Source organism: Capsicum annuum, chromosome 5 (genome assembly GCF_002878395.1).
Source record: "Capsicum annuum cultivar UCD-10X-F1 chromosome 5, UCD10Xv1.1, whole genome shotgun sequence".
NCBI classification, from domain to species: domain Eukaryota; kingdom Viridiplantae; phylum Streptophyta; class Magnoliopsida; order Solanales; family Solanaceae; genus Capsicum; species Capsicum annuum.
This window is the reverse complement of record NC_061115.1, coordinates 130218612-130239508: the sequence shown is the minus strand read 5'-3', so window position 1 is coordinate 130239508 and position 20897 is coordinate 130218612. Positions and strand designations below refer to the sequence as shown.

The window sequence follows — 20897 nt, the reverse complement described above, 5'->3', positions numbered from 1 at the left end:
ATCATCAATTAAAGTAGATGCAGCTTCCCTATCTTAAAGGACGAAACTCCAGCAAGAAATCTATTGAAGACTTGGTGCTGGGTTAGCCGAAAATCAAAGTTTATCCGATCCCAGAAAAATTTGTTTTTTATGATTACATCGACAATAATCCAGAAAACGAATATATTTCTTTTTTTCTTTTTTAGAAAAGGAAAATCTTATTTCGCAGATCATTGTACATTTCAATTTGAATTAGGAATTCTGTGTCCAACTCTAAGCAGTCCTTACCTACATATGCATATGATCATATATGTAGTATCTATTCCAACAAATAATACAAAATAACTAGGTTTAGATGCGCTTCTGTCCTTAAAGGGAGTTCACCGATGGTAAGAATGAGAATCGAATCAATTGAATCACAAAGATCTATTCACTTATATATATAGAAGAAGAGGAGTAGCATCATTCCAAAGTCCTACTTCAAAGTCTAAATGGTAATAATAATTAGGTTAGGTGGATGATAAAAAATTAAGAACATGCCCAGAAGAAAACAAATGAAGGTGGATGTGGTGAGGGAAAAGAGGGTTTGTATTACATATGATGACTGAAGGGATGGTATTGTTTTTTTATTTTCTATTTTTTGGATAACTTTGTGTATGGGAATTGGGGAAAGCAAAGGAAATACTAGTATATAGTACTTCATAGGTTATACAGTAGTAGTTTTTAAGTGAGAGAAAACAGCACAAAACCCAAAGCTCACAAGATGTTTCTGAAGTCATTTATTACCCAAAGAAAAAGGTAACTCCAGTCTAGAGAGCTCTAGTGTATTACAATAGTATAGAGGTTTTCTGTATATTTGATCTAAATCTTCTAGAGCACCGGTTTCAAGGAGGAGGCTAAGTTTCTCGAAGAAAGGTGGCTATGGAAGAAAAGGTCAATCTTTTTTGACTTCATCCGTGAGTTTCTCATCTATATGGAACTCCAGTGGCCAACTAGAACATGCTCCCTCTAAGTAGACTGGAGTGGAATCTGCATTAAAACCTCACTCTGATATCAAGAAATCAAAATCTGAGTTCCAAGATCAGGATTCAATTTCTACTCTATCAACAGGTTAATCTAATCACGTACAGGCCGTAATGGCAAAAAGCAAGATCATTCTACAAAATTTTACAGCTCATACAGGTTAGGGTGGAATTTTAGATGTGCAAGAAGAGAGTGGAACAAAGGCATCCGTATTAGGAGAAAGTGCCACAAACACTCTTCCTAGGCTGCAAGTGCATCATGATCATCCAACGGCTTGCCTATACCTCACTTGGGCTGACACTTACTTTGGAATGCTCATAGCTACTTATGGATCAAATGCCATCATTTATCCTCAAATGGTGGGTCTCACCTCCACAAAACTTGTACTTTCTCTTGAATGTATAGAGAGATTTCCTATTTATGTAAATTCAAAACAATACAGTTCTATCCTAAAAAAATGATAGGTCCGTGCCAAGAGTCAGGCTAAAAATAATTTTGACAAAAATAGAAATCCATATCTTCACAAGTATCGACATCATCATGCAATAAAGAGATCCAGGGGTTCTAGAGGGCGCTTTTTGAACACTAAGAAAATGTATCAATCCAAGCCATTATCTTCAAAGCACGATAGAAATATCATTAATCATTAGACAAGTAGCAACATATCTAGTTACATGGTTCAACAATCAGAGAGTGGTATTTGGGGGACTTCCACCCAATCTAGTTCAGATGTGACAAATATCTTTAATGGTGATGACATGTTCCAGCAGCCAGATTTCAGTTGTAATGCCTCGAGAGTACACCCTGGGTGTCATACGGTGCTTACTGTCCCAAGGGACCATAATATAACCCATGAGCTGGTACCTACTGTGAGCACTGAGTAAAATTGATAATAAATGGTTATATGCAAAATTTAACTGAGAAATGCCACAAGGTTTTAAGTAATAAATCTGATAGAATCTGTAAAACAAACTGATAATATTGATAAAATATCTGACAATGACAATTGAAATTTGGGAATAGACTAACTGTCTAAAATATCTAAAAGCCTCTAAACTGATTGAATGAGAGTTGATGGGACAGACCCTAACTAACTCAAACTAGCTAATGAACTGAAATGACTGAAATCGATAAAGTAATCTGAGCTAAATAAATTATTTCCTCAAAATATAAGGACTCACCACTCCTACGACAGATAATCTGGGAAGTCTATGCGTGATCCAAGAACTGGGCATCCAAATCTATAAATGATACATCATAGCACAAGAAAAGAGTATGCGATTACTACTTTGAATGTACTAGTATGCTAAATGAGGTAGGTTGATATGCATGGTTTCATGAACATAAATAATAATTGTTTGAATAGATATTACATGAAGTACTGAATAGAGTACATGAAGTACTGAATAGAGTACATAAAGTCTGTAAATACTGAGAATGTGTGAAATCTATAAATACTGAGGATGCATAAAATCTATAAATACTGAGGATGCATGAAATCTGTAAATACTGAGGATGCATGACCAAGCAGGGTGGATCGGGGTATCATCTAACTAAAATAGATATCTGTATGCTATGATCAAGAAACTAAAACTAAATTACTGAATTGATTACTGGATAGAGACTGTAGGAGGTATCATCTAACCGACATTCGCCAATCTAAGCTAATCAGGGTCCAATGTATAACCCCAGTTGGAAGGGTGTTAGTATCGTGCCAAGAGTACTAACACTGGCAGTATGGATCCACTATACTGATGTACTGACCCGAAGGACTAAGAGTGTCAAGCCTAACTGACGGGTTCCCTCTATGAGGTAATCAAGCCTAAACTGATGGGTGACTCCTTATATCCTATGCTAGTTACCAAGTTCTAGAGTACAGAGATTGCTACTAACGACTCTGACTATCTGATGGGGAAGCCGCCATCCCTGCACTCGCTCAATGCTAAATCCTACTCCCAACTGAACTGACTCAGAATGCTGAACTTTTTTATGTTTAGCTAATTCTGACGACTGACTGAACAGATAGTGCTCATCAACACACGACACACACAACCTTCCTAGCAATGCAACAAACTATCTCCCCCTTGGGAGAATACCTCTACTTTATGATCTCTGACTGACTCATTCAGCTTCACTGGACTAGGATCCCTATCTTGCTTTTCTTTCACTTCAGCAACCAAAGAACATTCCAAACTATTTTGAATCCAAATGCTACCCTTAGCTGAATTAACCAAATGAACACCTAATCTAGCAAGCTGATGAATTTCCTGAACTAACTTTTTCTTATCATCCTCAACATGAGCAACACTACCCATAGACAATTTACATAGGGAATCTGCCCCTACATTGGCCTAGCCCAGATGGTATAAAAAACTCATATCATAATCTTTCAGCAATTCTAACCATCTCCTGCAAATTCAAATCCTTCCACAAAAACACATACTGTAAGTTTTTGTGATCTGTGAACACATCAATATGCACTCCGTACAGATAGTGTCTCCAAATATTTAAGGAAAACACAATAGCTGCTAACTCAAGATCATTGGTAGGGTAATTTTATGTATGAGGCTTATGCTGTCTAGAGGCATAGGCTATAACCTTACCCCTCTGCATCAAAACACATCCCAATCCAACTCTAGAAGCATCATAGTACACAACAAACCCATCTGAACCATTTGGCAAGGTCAAAACTGAGGATGTAGTGAGTCGAGTCTTCAACTCCTGAAAACTCTTCTTATAAGAATCTAACCACTGAAACTTAACTTTTTTTGAGTTAATATGGACAAGGGGGACACAATAGACAAAAATCCCTCAATAAACCATCGGTAATAGCAGCCAAACCCAAGAAACTCCTAATATTTAATAGAGAGATGGGTCTAGGCTAGTTTCTCACTGCCTCATTCTGTTGAGGATCAACTCACGTGCCATCACTGGAAATAATATGGCAAAGGAAAGCTAATGATCTTAGCCAAAATTTGCACTTATTGAATTTAGTGAACAACTAATGGGCTCTAAAAGTCAGCAATACTATTCTGAGATGGTCTACATGATCATTTTAGTTATGGGAGTAGACAAGGATATCATCAATGAAGACTATGATGAACATGTCCAGCTACTGCTTGAACACTCGGTTTATCAAGTCCATAATGGTTACTAGGGAATTTGTGATACCGAAGGACATGACTAGAAACTCAAAGTGACCATACAGAGTTCTTAAAGTTGTTTTTGGAATGTCACATTCCCTGACTCTGAGCTAATGATAGACGATTCTAAGGTCTATCTTAGAAAAATAACTAGCACCCTGAATTTGGTTGAATAAGTAATCAATTCTGGGAAGTGGATACTTTTTTTTATTATGACATTGTTCAACTGACGGTAGTCGATACACATTCTAAGAGAACCATCTTTCTTACGCATGAATAGGACTGGTACGCCTCATGAGAAAATGCTGGGCCTGATGAATCCCTTATCTAGGAGATATTTCAATTGTTCTTTCAACTCTCTAAGTTTGGCTGGAGTTATTTTATATGGCGGAATAGAGATAGGTTGAGTATCTGGAAGAAGGTCTAATTCGAAGTCAATTTCCCTCTCGGGAGGAACTCCGGGAAGATCTTCAGGGAACACATCTAGAAATTACCTTACTACTGAAACTAAATCAAAATTAGAGGTCTCGAAATAATAGTCTTTGACTCGAACAAGATGATAAATTCACCCCTTAGATATCATCTTTCTCGCTCTAAGGTACGAAATAAGTTGACCCCTAAGAGCTGTAGTACTACCCTTCCATTTAAGGACTGGTTTATTTGGAAACTAAAAATGAATTGTTCTATTTCTACAAACAACTGAATCATAGAATGAGTGGAGACAATCCATACTGAGATAGATGTCAAAATCCATCATCTCAATCTCCACAAGATCACTGAAGTGACTTTCTAAGACATTATGACCGAACAGTTCCTGTATACTTTCTTGGCTGCAATAGAGACACCTACTGAGGTAGACACTAAAAAAGACTCTTCAAAGGTTTTGGGACTTACTTCGAAGTTGACGGCTATATAAGAGGTTACAAAAGAAAAAGAAGCTCTAAAGTCTAATCAAGTATAAACATGTAAATGAAAGACCTGTAATGTACCAGTAACCATATTAGGAGAATTTTCTTGATCCTGTTGAGACTAAAGGGCATACAATTTGCTTGGATGCTGACCACTGGTAGCACTGGAAGCGGCACCCTGTCGAGCCAGGCGGCCAACTAGAACTGATAACTAATGGGACTGGCCCTATTGGCATAAATCCCTACCTTTTTGAGCAACTAACTGACACTCTCGAATCTGATGGCCTAGCTTTTCACACCCAAAGCATACATCACTCCCCGCTCTACACTCACCCTGATGGTTTATGCCACATTTCTAGAAAAGAGGATTTATACGAGTACTATTAACACTACCCTACAACTTAGAGCCAGGTGCCTTATCCTGATTATCATTTATAAACGTGGGTATTGGGGAACTAGCTGAAGATGGAGCTAGTACTAAAGATTTTTAATGTAAATAAGGACGATTACCACCTTCTGACCTTGGCTTATTAAAATTAAAGCTCCCCATTCTAGCCCTCTTATACTTCCTCTCTCTCATCAGTATTCTGCTCATTGATTGTTAATCATGGACCAGCAACCTAGACAAGTCCATCTCCTTAATCAGCATTACCATCCTACACTCCTTGACCACCCTATCAGATACACCAGATACATACTTGCTCATCTTAGACTTACTAGCAGCTACCACATGAGGAGCATACCTAGCTAACTGAGTAAACTTGAGGAAATACTCCTTCACACTCATGTTGCCTTGCCTTAGGTTAATAAACTTTAATACCTTGGCTTTCCTTAGCTCCAATGAGAAAAATCTATCTCATAAAGCTGTAGCAAATTCTTTCCATTCTATATGCCCTGCATCTGGGCCTCTATCTACCTTCTACTGCTAAAACCATGTATGATCCATATCTTACAACTGATAGGTAACTAACTCAACACTCTCACTAGCATTTAACCCCATAATATATGTTACTTTCTACACCATGTCTAAGAATTTTTGTGGATCCTCTTCAGATTTGGATCTCAAAAATAAAGAAGGATCATTCAGGTGAAGTCCTAATTCCTAACTGTAGCAGTATTGGCCACTGGTTTGGCTGGAAGAGTGACTGCTAAAAATTTTAAGCTGCTATAGAATGGGCTAGAGTAGTGAATGTAGCCCTGAACTCTACATGAGAAGCATTGTCATTCAGGGGATCTTCCTGAATGGATGGAGGTGCCAGATGTTTTATATTTCTTTTTTCATTTGTGTTTCTGGGAGGCATATTCTAGAAATGGAAGGTGGAATGGATTAGACAGAGAGTGTAACATGAGCTCATGCTCAGTCGCACGACAATAATACTGAAAGAAGGGAAACTTTTCCTAAAATACCTCATAGACTCTTGTTCATAAGTGTGGTGCTCTTCATACCCATGAATAAGACTCTACTTGATGTGACATTCAGACTTCCTAGGACACATTAAAACCTTAGGCTCTGATACCAAGTTTCTATGGCCCCAAGAGTACACTTTGGGTACTACATGATGCTTACAGTCATGAGGGACCACAAGCTAACCCATGAGCTTGTACCTACTATGAGCACTGAGTAAAACTGATAACAAAAAGTCATATGCAGAATTTAACTAAAGAATGCCATTAGGTTTTAAGTAATACATCTGATAGAATCTGTAAACCAAACTAATAATATTGCTAAAATGTCTAACAATGAAAACTAAAATCTGAGAACTGACTAACTGTCTGCAATATCTAAAAACCTCTAAACTGATTGAATGAGAGTTGATAGGACAGGCCCCAACTAACTCAAACTAGCTATTAAACTAAAATGACTAAAACTGACAATGTAATTTGAGCTAAATAAATTCTGTCCTCAAAATATGAGGACTCAGCACTACTACGACTAATAATCTGGAAATTCTATGCATAATTTAGGAATAGGGCGTCCGAACCTATGATATGATACATCATAGCACAGGAAAAGAGTATGCAATTAGTACTTTGAATGTATTGGTATGCTAAATGAGGTAGGCTGATATGCATGGTTCCATGAACATGAATAATAACTATTTGAATATATATAACATAAAGTACAGAATAAAGTGCATAAAGTTTATAAATACTGAGAATGTGTGAAATTTGTAAATATTAAAGATGCATAAAATCTGTAAATACTGAGGATGCATGAAATCTGTAAATACTAAGGATGCATGACCAAGTATATAACATGTTCTGAATAAAATCTATGAATATTAAAATACTAAAATTCAATAAATGAATCACTGATATTTGTATGCTATGGCCAAGCAACTAAAACGGAACTGATTACTGGACTGAGGCTATGGGAGGTATCATCTAACCGACATTTCCCAATCTGAGGTAATCGGGGTCCAACCTGTAACCCTAGTTTGAAGAGTGTTAGTACCATGCCACAGGTACTAACATTGGCTGTGTGGATCCTCTATATTGATGTACTATCCCAAAGGACTAAGGGTGTCAAGCCTAACCTGGTAGGTGACCCCTGTGAGGCAGTCAAGCCTAAAATAACGGGTGACTTCTTGTATTCTACGCTGGCTACATAGGTCTAGAGTACAGAGACTGCTACTAATGAATCTGCCTATCTGACAGGGAAGCCGCCATCCCTGCACCCGCTTGGTGCTAACTCATCTCCCAACTAAACTGACTCGAAATGCTGAATTGTTCTATGTTTAACTGATTCTGATAAATAATTGAACTAATAATGCTCATAACATATATTGAGATTATTTTAAAGATACTGAGACTAGGTAAACAACTAAGTTTTTTAGTATTCATAACCCGTATGACTCAATAGCAATAATAGTAAAGTAGTACTTAAGCTTGGAGGACATAACGTGAAAGCTTTTATCAAATATTCATTCTTGTAGGCATTTTATCAAACACTTGATATTCATAGTTTAAGATAATAATAGGAATAGTATAAAACTTGGAGTAATAGCATGATTTCGATATCAATAACAAAATCATGATTTAAATCAGTGAATAACAATATTAGAACATGTGGGGTCTGATAAACAACAACAATTTCATGTAAACATGGTATAGAATTGCAATTCATGGGAGTTCATGGTTAAATTCACAATTTAAAATTATAATAACTTGTAAAGATCACAACTTTAAATTTAAAAGAGTATACTTGGACTCAATGGGTGAAAGGAACTCATGGATGAACACATAACATACCTGGGTTGATGAATTTGTAAAAGTTGATGGTGAATTTCTTGGGATTTGATCTTGAATTTTGAAGGCTAGGGTTTATTATTTTGAGAGAGAGTGATTTCAATTTGGGCAAAATTGTTAAAAGTGATGTAAAAGTGGCATATAGGGACTTAAATCTCGTGTTTGGATAGATTTGGGGATATGGGAAAAGACAAAATGGTCCCGGGAATTAAAATTGCGAAACTGGAAAAATCCTAATTTTTGGCTTCAACACGATGCGGTGCAATCATTTCGGGCCACTGAAAAACTGACAATTCCCATTTTGCCCAATGAAGGGACGTGGTGCTATCGTGTTGCGCCACTAGAAAATGGCAATCCCGAACTAGCACTTTGGCGCGAAACGGTGGCAATCGCTGTAACACTCTAGAAAAGGACAATTACTAAATGGCCCCTTGGCACAACACGGTGGCAATCGTGGTGACACACTGGGAAAGGACGAACGTCATTTTTGGGGTCACCGCGATGCAGTGCTATTGAGCTACAACTTTCACTAAAAGTGCCATAACTTCTCACCCGAGTATTGTATTTAGGAGAAATTGGTATCGTTGGAAAGCTAACTCAATTTCAAACCATTTTGTGGGTTTTGATATGGAAAATTCTGAGTAGATCAAAATATATGCTCATTTGAATTTCACTATGGCAACATTCTTATAAAAAATTTCAATCAATAAGGATTATTTTGATTCATTCAATAGCTAATAGTTATTTGGGGCCTTAATATACCTCAAACTAAATCATAAAACTATCAAAGAACAATAATGTACTATGCATGATCTTGAAACATGACTCTATCATTGGTTTAGAATTTTAGGGTATTACATCAGCCTTTGGCTTCCCTTTTCACATAAGTGCTACCATGCAGGAAGCTGAAGACTTCATGTATGTTGGAACCTAAAAACACACTTCTGTTATCTATGGTGGCGGTGCCAACACAGGCTGCACTACAAATACATTATTATTGGTGCAAACAAATGGATAATTGATAGTTTATCCTTGGCTATGTTACTCTCCCTTTTCAAGATTGAAACCTTTAACAATACATTTTCCTAAACTTTGGTCGTGGTATGATGTATGGTTCATGGTTAATGAGAAAAAAAAGCGTAGATTGGTGCTGCACATCATCAAGAAGGGCATGGAAAGGAGAAAAATAGATTGTTCTTAATTAAAAATAGTGGTGATTAAGGCCATTTTCTCCTTTTTGTGGTCGAGCATGTATGGATCATCTTGCACTTTTATGTCTGTACTTGTTACTGTTGTTTGCATTTGTTGTTTTCTCTCTTCTATGCTTTGTATTGTTCGAATTATTAATAATTTTCACTGGGGCTTTATGCAAATTTATATCTAATCTCTTTTTCTGGCTTGGCTAGGTGGGATAGTCAATCCATTCCCTTTTTTTTGGCTAGAAAATGGGGAAAACCCGCTAAAGAAAAAAATCTATTCAATTAACAAAAAGGGAGAGAGAGGGATTAGAACCCTCGATAGTTCTTTGTTCAAAACTTTACCAGTTTTCAAGCTCAAGGATATCAACCACACAACCATCTCTTTGAAAGACTATTTTCATTTTATTCCTTCGAATAGAACATGGCTATAGGGGTGGATACCCCCACTATCTGTAGAAGATCTCAGGTACAAATCCACCGATTGATCTATCTATCCGTATATAGATATATGATATAGCATGCCCATTTGTGAAATAGAAAAGAAAATTCCATTTCTGTCCATCCCACTCCATGTATGAATAAAGTGTGAATGGGGAAGTAGTAATAAGTCATATATAATCAATGGATTCATGATAAAGTAAAATCCTTCAATGACATATTTTCTCACAATTAAGATTTTTTGGCTAATAGAGGGATCAAATGGTATATAGTTCATTTATTAGTAGCTTGGAGGATTAAAAGCATGACTCTTGCTTTCTAATTGGTTATTTTTGTATTAATTGCTACTTTATTAATCTTGATGATTAGCGTACCCATTGTATTTGCTTCTCCTGATGGATGGTCAAGTAACAAAAATATTGTATTTTTTGGTACATCCTTATGGATTGGATTAGTCTTTCTAGTGGGTATTCTTAATTCTCTCATATCTTGGACCTATTCTTTGCAGACCCAAAATGACCCCCTAATTTTTCTCGGTTGCAAGACACATTAAATTTGAATTTAAGTCCCTAAATAAAATGCAAATCAAATAAAGAAAACACAAAAATTAGAGGGGAGTGAAACTTATTGAATAAAAAGAATACAATTAAAAAAATAATTGGAATCTTTCCGAAGAGAATATGTGTCCCGACACTGCACAAATAAGATCTGATTATATATATCATATATGTGGGTACAGATTGTGTATCAAGAATAAAAAATATGAATATGGTCGAATGGTAAAATTTCTCTTTGCCAAGGAGAAGATGTGGGTTCAATTCCTTCTATCCGCCCAAGATCCAAGATAAATCAATTTTTTTAACTATTTTCTATTAAATTTAATAAATAGCATTAAATATATCCTTAAATTAAGGATTTGGTATAGTTGTCCATGATAGTGTAGTGATTCTATCCCTCCTCTACGTTTTCTTTTGCCTTCCACCCCCAAAAAGCAAAAGAAGGGAATTAATTACTAGTTACCAGAGTCAACCCTAAAATAGTTTGGCAAAACAAGATGTTGCAGAGATAGGATTTGAACTCGTGACTTTAAGGTTATGAGCCTTGCGAGCTACCAAACCGCTCTACCCCGTGCCGAAGATAAGAACTAAAAACTAATAGATAAATAATGATTAAATGCGCCCCTCCACCCTATCTATACAAATAGAATCACCTATTTATACAAAATGGTAAAGGGGCTTCTATGATCATCGACCATAAAAATAGAAATAAATCATTAATCCCTGCCAACTTGATTTTGTTGCTCCTGGAAACAAACATGCATGAACCATTTCACAAAGTATGTGTCCGGATAGTCCAAAATATTGATAGTCATCTCTCGGCCTGTTGGTTAAAAAATAACATCGATGAAGGCATGTAGGTGCACTATTTCATGGTATGGATTGTAACTTTCTACAAGCTTTCCAATTGTCACTCAACGACGGAACCTTGCTTATTTATTTTTGTAAGGATCGACGAATCGAATGATATTTTTATTTCAATTTTTACCTCTTTTTTTCCCTCTGAATCAAACTTTTCCTTGCCATAATGGTTGAATTCTAATTAGTATCCATGATAAAAGTCGAATCCTAGATGTAGAAATAGAAGAAGGTGGACCCCAACTCCATCAAAAGAAATGAGATTATCGCGGATACACATATTAATTAACCAAATTTGTCCAACGTAGAGGCAATCAAGAAAGCCGCATAAGTGAATATATAACCTATAGAAAAGTGAGCTAATACAACCAATCTTGCTTGTACAATGGTAAAGGCCACTAGTTTATCTCTCCAGCAAATAAAAATGGCCAAAGGTATGCGTTGGTGAGCCCATGCTAAAGTTTTAATCAATTTATGCCAATATCCACACCAAGATATTAAGAACATAAAGCCAGTAGCCCAAACAAGATGCCTAAATAAGAACATCCATGCCCAAACCAATAAACTATCCATACCAAAAGGGTAATATCCATTGATAAGTTATGAAGAGTTTAACCATAAATAATCCCTTAACCAGCGTATCAAATAAGTGGATGATTCATTAAACTGTGAAATGTTACCCTGCCATAATGTGATGTGCTTCTAATGACAATAAAAGGTTACCTATCTAATAGTATTTAACATCCAAAAAACTGCCAAATAAAATGTGTCCCATACCAAAATATCACAAGTACCACCTCATCCTGGGACATCGCATGGAGAACCATAGGCAAAATCCTTTTTATCTAGCATTAACTTGGAACCACGTGCATCTAAAGCACCTTTTATTAAGATTAGTGTAGTTGTGTACAAATCAAGAGAAATAGCATGATGAACTAAAAAGTCTCCAGGACCTATTATTAAGAATAATGAATTACTATTTTCATTAACAACATTTAACCAACCCGACAACCAGATGCTTTGATCCACGTTAAATGTTGGGCCACTCATTAAAGATAAAAGTACATCAAACCCATATTAATTTTTACCATAAGCGGATTATATCCATTGATCAAATATCGATTCAATCAATATTAACTTCTTCGGAGTATCAAAGGCAAGCGTGACATCATTATGAACATAAAGTCCTAGGGTATGGAATCCTAGAAAGAGGGTGGCCGAACTTAAATGAGATATGATAGCTTCTTTATGATCTAAAATTCTTCCCGATACATTATCTTCATTTTTCTTCAAATTGTAATATCTAATGAAAAATATAGCTCCACGAGCAAAATTTCTTGTCATGATGAATCCTGCGATATATTGGTGGTGGTTATATAATGCACGTTGAGTAGTGAAGTCTTGTGTTATGAATGCATAACCAGGTAAAGAGTACATGTGTTAAGCTACAAAAGAAGTAATAACCTATAAATAAGCTAGAGCAAGGCCTAATTGAAAATGAAGTGAATTGTTGATTATGTCATAAAGACCTTTATGTCCACGCCCCAATTGCCCCTTGGAGAAATATGTGCATCTAAAAGATCTTTCATATTGTGCCTAATCTCAAAATTAGTTTTATACATATGACCAGCAATGAGAAAAATAAATGCAATAGCTAAATGGTGATGGGCAATATTAGTCAACACAAACTTTGCGTTTCTGGATGGAATCCTCCAAGAAGAGTTAGAATGGCAGTTCCTTCCCCTTGGGTAGTACCAAATAAATGACTACTTGAATCAGAGTTTTGAGCATAAATATTCCATCAACCTATAAAATGTGGGCCTAACCCTTGGGGATGTGTAATACATCTAAGAAATTATTCCACCGAACGTACTTCCCTCTGTATGAAGGAATAGTAATATGGACTAAATGCCCTGTCCAAGCCAAGAAACTTAAACCAAAAAGTCCTGACAAATGATGATTCATACAAGATTTGACATTATTGAACCAGGAAACGCCCGATTTCCATTTTGGTTGTAGGTGTAACCAACATGCTATTAAGGATATGACAGAAAGAAATAATAGAAAAAAGCGCCAGTATAAAGATGTTGATTAGTGCGTAAACTAATTGTATACCACCATGGATAAACACCAGAATAAGCAATATTCATTGGGCCAAGAGTACCCCCTTAAGTAAAAGCTTCCATGGCCGATTGACCGAAATGAGGATCCCAAATTGCATGAGCAATAGGTCTTACATGTAAAGGGTCCTGTACCCATGACTCAAAATTTCCTTACCAAGCTACATGAAATAGATTTTGGTAAGTCCACAAAAATATGATTGTTAATTGACCAAAGTGAGAAGCAAAATTATTCTGATAAAGATGTTCCTCAATAATATCATAATGGCTCTCGAAGTCATGTGCGGTAGCAATACCAAATCAAATATGATGTGTAGTGGGGTCTTAAGCTAAGCCTTAGATAAACCTTGGAAATCGTAATGCCATAATGCTTTTTAAATCCTCATAGCCATTATCCTACTGTAATCATTCTTGCTAAGAAGAATGCCTATATTATGGCAATTCCACCCAGAAGGTAATGGGTTACTCTTACAGCATGTCCTTGTATAATGCTCAAGGCTCTCGGTTGAGTAGCAGAAGCAACTTTTAAATTTATTATGATCCCAAATAATTGATTCAATAAGTTTTTAGAAATAACCACGTCCGCTGAATAGAAATATTTAACTAAAAGCCCAGACAAAATGAGCACCTAAGAAAAAAGGCCATATGCAGATAATGAAGAACCATAAGACTGAATTTCCTGGGATGCCTGTGCCCATAGGAAATTGTGGAGCCACCCATTAATAGTAATAGAACTCTACATAAAGTTTCCTCCCGTGATATGAGTTACTACCGCTTGATCACTTACACTACTCCAAACATCACTGCATTTTCCAACTAAAATAGAATATTACTAATGAAATGGAATTGTACATCCAAAATTGTTCTAAAAAGACATGATCTCAGGGTGATACTTGACATGTACCCCCTCTTCTAGGTCCATCACAAGGAAAAACAAAACCAAGATTTGCCGTATCCTATGTTAAATAAAAACTATGAGCAAATAAAATATCTTTCAAGAGTATTAATATCGTCACCTGAATTGTAAATACATGAATATGATGTACAAAGAAATTGGCAGTTCCTAATGAAATAGGCAACAAAGACACCTCGCCACCCACTATAACTAAATCACCCCCTCTCCAAGTTAAACTAGTGCTTACTATTGAACCAGGTGCTAAAGCATGGGTGTTTTGTATCTATTGAGAAAAATGCATTGTAATTGTATAGCGGTATCTGAAAACATATCTTGAGGATGCCCTAAAGTGCTCATGGTATCATTATGAACATACAAACCAAAACTGTGAAAGCCTAGAAATATACATGCCCAGTTGAGATGGGATATGATTTCATCATAATACCTAAGGATATGATCTAATAGATTGTTGTACCGATTAGTTGGATCCTAATCTCTTACCATAAAAATGGTTGCATACACGAAAACACCAACCATGAGAAATCCATCAATCCACATGTAATGTGTGAACAATGACAGTTATGTACAATAGTCAGTAGGTAGATATGGATAAGGGGTTATGGAATATATATGATGAGCTACAACAATGGTTAAAGAGCCTAACATAGCTAAGTTAAGAGATAATTAAGCATGCCATAATGTTGTTAGGATCTCATATAGGCCTTTATGGCCTTGACCTATAAATGTACCTTTATGATCTTCTAAAATATCTTTTAGTCCATGACCAATACCCCATTTGGTCCTATACATGTGACCTGCTATCATGAAAAACTTGTAATAGGTAAATGGTGATGGGCAATATCAGTCAGCCATGGACCCCCAATTATTAGATCTATCCTTTACGAAAAGTAGGAAAGTCCACATATTTTGACCAATTCAAGGTGAATAATGGGGTTTCTCCCTTAGCGAAACTGGGATAAAGTTTAGCCAAAAGATCCTAATTCAAGATAAATTAGTTGTATCTCTTTAGGATCTACTTCAACATTTAGAAATTGGTTAATCGGTAAAGATACATGTGCTTTATACCCCACCCAAGAGAGAGATCCAAGTCCTAGTAGCCCTGCCAAATGGTGATTCAAAATATATTGTACATCTTGAAACCAAGCCAATTTTGGTGCCTCTTTATGATCATTAAACCAACCAAAAAAAAGCATTAACGCTATAAAGACCAATGGCCTAATTGTTCTATAATAGAGTTGTAATTCACTAGTTATTCCAGATGCTCGCCAAATCAGAAAAAGCTAGATGTTATTTGTATTTCTTAGAAACCCCCGCCCACGTCACCCTTTAATAATTCTTGGCCCACTATTGGCCAAACCACCTGGGCACTAGGCCCAATGTGAGTTGGATCACTTAGCCGCGCTTCATAATTAGAAAAATGAGCACCATGGAAATACATGCTTCTTAGCTAAACAAAGATGATGGAGAGTTGACCGAAATGTGCACAAAAAATATTTTACGAGATCTCCTCCAAATCACTGATATGGCTATCGAAATTGTGAGCTTCAACATATAGGTTTCAAATCCAAGTGGTAGTATTAGGAACTTTAGCAATTGTTCTTGATAAATGACCTGGTCTAGCCCATTCCTTGAAATTTTTTTACGAGATCCCTATCTACCAATATTTTCACTTCTGGTTCTAGTGAATGAATAATCATTGAGTCCTCTTTTCGGATGACACATACAAAGAGACTTGCCAACAGTCAAATAATTAGTGAACCTTTGAGATAGAGAGATATTTTTATAATTAGTTCATTTCTCTTGGATTTTTCTATGTCCCATCTATCTATTTTCTTTATTATTTACTAGAGCAATTATGATCTAGAAGTAGATCTGGGTAAAGTGTTCAAATCTATTATGACATAGCCTTGAGACGCTGAACGGACCCTTTAACCTTTTAAAAACCTTTTTGGGTTTTGGATTGATCCAAAATTAACTTTGTTGGGCAATCTAGTGTATATTCATAGAAGTTATTAGATGGAGCTTTTTTACTTTTTACCTAGAAGATTGTAATTACTCTATTCCAAATCACGCGAGTAGCCATTAGACATTACTAAGAGACATCCCCGGTATATATATATTTAGAGATTCAAGGGTTTTTGTTATTAGTTTTAATACTAATAGCTAATAAGAATTTTTTTTAATTGAATTTTTTTCATTTTAATATAAATAAATAGAATAAAAAAAGTCTATTTTGTCGTCTATCTATCATTTTTATTCCTAATAAATAGCATATGAATATAGAAATGAAATAGAAGAATTAGAAGGGAGATAATGAAATTATGTGATTGGGTCTTCTAAAAGCAAAGGAATGATCCACTTTTTAGTTAACTGATCTGATGGGTCCAACAAACAATTAATTATAACAAATATCTAAATTCTAAATAAAGGATGATAAATAAATGAGGTCTACTTTTATTCAAAATATCATGTGATATTCAACCAATTATGCGCTTTAATATAATTACTGGGAGTAAGCGTTATTGCCTGTTTCCAATACTCAATGGCTTGATCGAACCAAGCCTCTGCAATTTCAAAATCTCCCCGTTGAATGGCCAGTTCTCCCCAGCCGAAATAGGTAGTTCAATTCCTTCCCTTAGAACCATACTTGAGAATTTCTTACCTCATATGACTCAGCAATCAATTCTCTTGGTGTCCCATTTTGATCCATACCACATCTATCTAATCAAATTTCTCATGGATCTATCCTAGTTTTAGGGTTAGCCAAAAGAAAAATAGGTTAATTACATGAGTTTCAAACTAATATTTGGATGAATAATTCATTTATTTAGTTTTCTCTTTTTCCCACCTTCAAAAGAATAAAACATAGGCATTTATACTATTGTTGGAAATTTTCAAAAGGTAACTATCTCGGTTTCATAGATAATTTTTTATAGAATCTTTAAAAAAGACTTTCTTTCATAAGAAAGAAAATACTTACTATCTTTGGGATCTAATCCTACACCACTGCTCAAGACTTTAACGGATCAACTTTATTACATAAGTGAATTCCTAATTCTTATCTCACATTATGAGACATGTACGCAGTTATTATTGCATCAGCCCAAAAACTTACTAATTGATATTTATGGTTCTTCCTCACTCCCTATCAATTAAATTTTATAAGAAGCTCGAAGAGCTAAGCCACTAATGTCATGGCGAAGGTTAGACCTCATAAAGTCAGTAAAGTTAAGGTTTTATATGTGTTATCTCCTTTCGATCGAGCAAGAAATTATAAGGGAGGCCTTCATTGCCTTTTGAAAAAAGTAAAAAAAAGTGCTAGGGAAGAGAGAAAGTTGCAAAAGTTCTTTAAGATCTCATGGAATAAGGCAGAATTTCTAACAAAACTTTCCACCACTTGCTTTCATGAAAAAAGAATTTAGGAGATGAAATCCCAATTACATTACTGTGGGCCAAAATTGGATTTGAAAGAGCAAGCTAGAGAAAAGAAACGTTGAGATAATACCTTTTATCCAAATCTCATCTACTGGAAAAAAGGGATCCCTCTTTATCACCTGAAGAGATTATTAGGCATAATTGGAATAATTATTACCATGAGGATTGAGCTGGCAAAAGTGATTATCCTCATTTGGGCTGGAAGATACTATTTATGCAGTCCATAGAAAAAGAAATAAGTATTCTGAAGCCAAGTGTTCTTAGATGGGTAGTTGAATAGGGGGATAATCCTTTTTTCTCCTTTATATTGAATATAGTCAATCACTTTGAGGTCATGAGAACAAAGAGTCATAGAGATGTGAGAAGTTTTTCTTTCGCTATCAACTGAACATCCTATTAGTAGTGCTATACTAGATTGGCACCTTAATTGGTACCTATGCATCTACTCCTTGTCAGTTGCTATATTTTTCACCTTGTGGCAAAGAGGTTAACTCCTTCAACTCTTAACCACCATTGTTTATCTAACTACTAGCTCTATAAATTGGTACTGGATATTTGAACCCTCTATTGATAGATGCATAAATTGTATAGGTCATTATGTAGAATCCCTCTAAGCCAGTAAGTCAATGGAGGGACCAGGGCACTAGGTATTTTCTTTCTTCTTGACTTATGTATGATCAATACCATTGAGATTCGGTACTCTAAAATTGTAGTCGGAATTCGCTTCTTAGTGAGCTTCCTGCCTTATGCTCTAGCCTAACCTTCTAGAATATCTTTCTTTCAGCTACCAACTTCAAAGCTTGATCTCTTTTTTTTTTGAAATATTAGTACTATTATTATTGGCATGGAAGGAGTTCATTTTGAATTTCCAGTATAGTGACTAGAGGTCTTTCTCACCAATTCTTGTGACATAGACCTATTCAGTCGAGATATGAGACTTGATATTAGCCACTACGTGAAGTACCAAGATGAGGATTGGCTTAAGCCATAAATGATATCGAGGGATTAACATAGTAAATAAGGCTAAACAAAGCTATCAAAGAGATGTGACTAGGCTCAAAATATCCTTCTTTCGTACCCAAGAGTATCCCTATTTTTAATAGGAGCAATTAAAGCATTAATTAGTACTACCTCAGATCTAAAAGGAACGTACGAAGAATAAGGAAAGGTGTTAAGTAGCTGATTGCACATTACTAAGTCAAGGAATAAAACGTCTTAGAAGGGATGCCGAAAAAAGGCTTCAATTTAATTTGGTGCAATGTCAATAGTAGTAGGGCCTTCTAGTTGGAATTTCTAACTATAAACAAGTGTAGCAAAGTCACCTCCATTCTCAATTTCTATTGCAACAGAGGGAGGTATCATAATAAAGTCAAAATCATGATTAGAGTCAATCTCAATAAAAGAAAGAATCCAATCTCCTTCTTCTAATCTTATTAGCCTTACAATGGGCCTAAGAGCAAGGAAGTTTCATCTCCTCAATCCCTCAGGGTGTAGGCTGAACCTTCTATCTAATTCAATCTCATCTATTTCTGCTTTTAAATCAACTAAAAGAGTGTTTTGATGTCACTTAGGAGAAGTACAGGGAAATGTGATTGAGTCTTCGATAATAAGTAGTTATGACTCGGTCTAGCTAGGATAAAGCCATCCTAAAGAAACTTTCTTTTATTCTAGGTTTTCACAAAGTGGTATCAGGGTATGAGAATGACTTTCCCCTTTTAGCTTTAGTCAGTCCAGAAGCTTATTCGAACATTGTGAACTCATTTCTGTCTTTGTAATACCAGCATATCTTATGCCACATAATTGGTTGTGCTCTGCCTCTTACCCACTATTAGAAGATTGCCTTGTGTGGAAAGTTGACTCTGAACTTTAATTAATGGGAGGAATCCCCTTATCTAAGGTTCTTTGAATGGCACTTTAAACTCTTTTTCTTATGTGAGACAGAAAGTGTAATTACCGAAGCTCTTTCAACTTGTTCTGTCTTTGGATAAGTATTGCGGTTAAGTCAGTTAAAAAGATGAGAGTTGGAAAATTAAAATAAGAATTGTCAAGTGATTCTTGAATGCTTCTACTTATGTAGATGGAGTCAGGTACGCTACTATATATACTGATAATTCCCAAGACAATATCAGGATTGGGCACAATATGAAAGTTCTTTGAAATCCTTGATAGTCTGTAAAGGGAACGCAAATCTAGCCACCACTTTTTCTATTTAAAGAAAAAGAAAAATTCCCAACAATGAGAGATTGCTAATCCTTTTTCTTCGCCTGGTGAAACTAAACTACACAAAAAACTGGAAAAATCCTTCCTAAGAAAAAGAGCGTTTGGTAATACAATGAGAAAGAAAAAGGTGACTTCTTAAGTCTATTGACCATCAAGATGTCTTCCAAGGTACGTCTATTATATTCATACTCACATATTCTCTAAGATAAGGGTACTACTATAGACATTATTTTTAAGCCTTTGATTTGAATAATCAGGTCTTGTTTCTAATGGACTTCATTTATTCTTGCTTTAAGCTTAGGGAAGCCGATTTACTTAGACATCTCAAGATGGGGAATGAAAAATGACGTAGATCCTTTTATGAGTCTTACATGGGTGAAGATTAGGCCCAGACTTACAACAAAAAAATCTCCTTTTCATTTCTTGAATCATCTTCTATCCCCAATAGTAGGAACCTCTTCTTTCATGAGCCTAGGTGTAAGGGGGTAGAGGCACCAATTCTCATTCTATAAAGTTATATCTTAAGCTTCCCCTTATCTTGTCTCCATATAAAGTCTTGGACTTTAGTCCCAATCAATCTGATCGAAGAAAGGAAGCCAAACTTCAGGAGAAAAGAAGCTCTCATTATGTACATTATGTAAAGAGCACTTTATTTATCTTGTGAGCTTAAATTTAGGCTCCTTTCTCATAACTTAAGGTTGAGATCGCTTCCCAATAAGCAGTTGAGATCGATGCTCCGTGGAAGAAAGAATGACTTTAGAAGAACTTGGATGGGCTTTTCCTTTTAAGTGAATAATAATAAGTAAAGCCCAAGGATTGGTAGTGTAATACGCGGGTTCCTTTGATCTCAAG

General features: G+C 35.8%; 1 pseudogene; it reads left to right on the top strand.

The window, feature by feature from the left end:
• Nucleotides 1–742: 742 nt before the first annotated feature.
• On the top strand, nucleotides 743–9236 carry LOC107852520 (annotated as a pseudogene).
• Nucleotides 9237–20897: the final 11661 nt, after the last annotated feature.